Genomic DNA, 3,990 nt, shown 5'->3' with positions numbered 1-3,990 from the left:
TCTCCCTCTCCCTCTCCCTCTCCCTCTCTCTCTGCTTCACCAGCCTCAGGACTTTATGCTTGCCAGGCAGGTGTTTATGCTGTTGAACTATATCCCCAACCCTAATATTAAAAACTTATATTGAACATTACTTTGTGTTGACACTATTAGACAGAAAAACAAGAAAATCAGATAGACAAGATCTCCATACTTCTAATGATTCCATTCTCATGGGAAGGAGCCAGACTATAAACCAAAGAAGATGATTTCAAATAGTGATATAAAGAAAATAAAACAGGATGATATGATAGTGATTGGCCAGGGGCAATGGTAACATAAAGGCCTCTTCAAGGAGATAACCTGTACGGGCCCACCAGATGAATAGCAATAAGGATCTAGCCTTGTGAGAATCTGTAGAAGAGAGTTGCAAGAAGAGGAGAAGCAAGTGCAAAAGCTTTAGTATAGAATCAAGCAGTGTGTAACAAAGTCATAAAGGCCCCAAGCTGGACGTGGTGAAGCATGCCTCTAATCATAGCTATTCAGGAGGCTGTCACAGCTGGATTTCAAGTCTAGTCTAGCCTGGGCAACCTAGTGAGACCCTGCCTCAAAATAGAAAAGAGAAGAAGAGAGGCTGGGAATGCAGCATGGTGCTAGAAGACTTGCCTAGCATGTGTGAGGGCCTAGATTCCACCCCCAGTACCCAAAACAAAACCTGAAACCAAAACAAACAATCCACAAAAACAAAAAACAACCCAGTTTCTTTACTGCATTATGATCTAACACCCACAGAGTTAGCATTATCTTGGGCTCTTTCTCCCGTGCTTCCTCTTTCAATTCCAACGGTAAAAGGACTGGCTTCTTACTTCCTCCTAAGAATGAAGACCAACTTTCCTAGTTCTCTCTGTCTCTTCATTTTGTTTTCCAACTTAAAGCATGTGCCTTTTCCTGCAGCAGTCACTGGCCAGGAGAATGGGGTTGCTCTTCCATTAGCCAGGCCTGTCCCAAGTGCAGTGGTCAATTCCCCCACTGGCCTTGTCTCTGCTTAATGCTACCTGGATGGGATGGATGTTGAAAGTCAACCATAATGCTCACTACATCATAGAACGATACTCAGAATTTATTTTAAGTTCAATGAGAAGCCATTGTAGAATTTTAAGGAATGAAGGACATTTATATTTTTGAGGCTACATTTGAAGGTAGTTCCAATACATTTATTTACCAAAAATTTGCAAACATATAAAATATTTCTAAATTTCAGTAGGAAAAAGACAAGCCAACAAGAGAAAGAGACATACATTTCATAAAAAAGGAAGCATAAGGGGCAAAAACACCCCAGTAATGAGGGAAATGCAAATTAAAACCAGAATAAGATGCCACTTAATACCTACCTAAGCAAAAATTTTAAAGACAGACAATTAAATATGTTGTTGATAATCTTACCTACTGCTGAGAATATAATTTAGTATTACCACTTTAGAAAGCATCTGTCAGTGCATTGCATAAGGCTTAACAATAGGAATACATTCAGAGAAACACGTCATTTATTTCCTTGCATAAACAAAGACTGTATTTACACACAGGTCAATCATTTAATGGGGGCCTCTTGATACAATCAGAGATGTAATATATACGAGATGGATTAGGCTGTTACCTGTGTACTACTTCATTGCATTAACAAAGACTATTTCCACATAGGTCAATCATTTGATGGGGCCTCTTGATACAAATAAGAGATGCAGTAAATATGAGATGAATTAGGCTGCTACCTGTGTACTACTGTAGATTCTTTTATAGTGCACATTTTTAAAGAGTATAATGAGATACATAAGCCAGAAATACATTTTTAATTAGCAAATATCATGGACATAATTTGTATGTGCTATACTTTTACGTGAATGGCAGACTGGAAAGCTAAGCCAGCATCCCCACAAACATGTGAGTAATGTGTTGTCCTATGATATCAGGACACAAGGTCACTAGGCCATAGGAGTTCATAAGCTCCATCACGTTATCACTGATACATTCCCTTGTGACACAGGCTATCTAAAGTTGAAGATGCATGTACTCTGTGCCCCAGCAACTCTATGCTTGGATATATACCCCAAAACTAATCTGTCTGATATAGTAACCAGTAGCTAGTTGGGCTATTTAAATTTAATTAAAATTTAGGCTAGGAGATTAACTCACTGCCTCGCATGTGCAAGATCATTTATTTGACCCACAGCACCAAAACCCGAATATACAATGTACTAACTATTGTTATTCTCATTTTAGCATGAAGCTTTGCTTTTTTTGCCTTATTTTTTATAAAATAAAAAACAAACAAAAGCAAGAATTTAAAACTAGTATTTTGGGGGCCGGGGAAATAGCTCAGTGGAATAAATGCTTACTTGGAAAATGCAAGGTCCTGAGTTTGATCCCTGGTACCATCAAAAAATAAATAAATAAATAAATGAAACTCTAGTACTTTTATTGGAGCAATTACATTTCTTTTTTTTTTTCCATAACTTTATTGAGAAACAAATAGCAACGAGACAGTTTCAAACCAAATTGGTAGGACAGTTTCAATAATTAACACATTACATACATTCTTCCTAGTGGTTATTTCATGTACAAGATGTGGACATGACATCCTATTTACAAACACTATTAGAACAAATCCCTCTATTCATTAAGAGAACGGAACTATATATCTATCCTAACCATTTTGAATATACAGGTACAAAATGGATATTCATCTGTATCCCCTTTTTTTGTTAAGTTCCATTATTTGAATATTATAGGTATGTTAACTCAGTAAAATATTCTAAAAGTGTCCAGTAGTCCATAATAGTATAGGGCCTTCTGCTTCACTGGCAGTGTCAGAAATTGTTGACCTGAGTCCCCTACAGCTCAACATAACAGCATGGCTTTACTTCTTATACTTCGTTTTTATACTTTTCTGCTGGATGGTTAAGACCAAGGTAAAGCAGGACCTATGCAACAAGAGTTGTAGCTTTTGTATCTGATAAGGTCAGTCAAATGCCCTCAGAATTTTTCCTGAGATCCTGTACCTCAGATTGTAGATCTTTTGTCAGTGTCAGCCATGTGGATGAGTCACGGCCATTGCTTGGCCAATGTGCTCTCTGTGAAAGCCTGAGAAAATGTTTTCTCTGAGCAGTTACATTTTAAGTGCTCAATATCCACATGTGACTTGAGGCTATTATATTGGATAGTAGAGATATAGAACATTTTCATCATCACAGTAAGTTTTACTAAACGGTACTTCCCTAGAGAAATTCTTGTATATATGCACTAGAAATTATGGTCAAGACTTTATTTTAATATTGCTGGTGATTTCATAGAACTGCAAAAAATCCCACTAGTTCATCAATAGATAGTTGCATGAATTGTGATGTATTCATGCAATGGAGTACTACACTGAAATGAAATTTTACATGGATAAAATAATGTTTAGTGCAAAACAAATAGTGCACAGCATTTTTCAAAAGCTAAACAAAACTAGATCCTGTATTGTTTAGAAATATATATGTGTGTGGTAAAAAAATAAAAACATAAATAAGGGACCAATTGGTGCCACATACCTATGATCTCAGTATTCTTGGAGGCTGAAGCAGGAGAATTGGATGTTTAAGCCTCATGTGGGCAACTTAATGATTTAATAAGACTCTGTCTCAAAATAAAAAGGGCTGGGGATATAGCTTAGTGTGAAGGCCTTGGGTTCAATCCTTTTTTTTTTCACAGCTGATTAATAGGACAGTTTTGATAGTCAATACACTGTACATTGTTATCTTCTTAGTGGTTATCCATAGTACAAGAATCAGACAGGCTATTCTGTCCAAACACTGTTAGTACACCTCTTTCTTCTCATTGAGTTAAGCGAAAGTAGCTATAAATTTATCCTATTTTGTATATATAAATACAAAATGATCTTTCCTTTGTATCTTTTTTTAATTTTAATTTTTATTTGTTTTGTCCTGTCAGAGGTGAATATTCTATTGACATAAATAC

This window comes from Octodon degus, unplaced genomic scaffold (genome assembly GCF_000260255.1).
Source record: "Octodon degus isolate 3935 unplaced genomic scaffold, OctDeg1.0 scaffold00072, whole genome shotgun sequence".
Classification (NCBI taxonomy): domain Eukaryota; kingdom Metazoa; phylum Chordata; class Mammalia; order Rodentia; family Octodontidae; genus Octodon; species Octodon degus.
Note: the sequence above shows the minus strand (reverse complement) of the source record.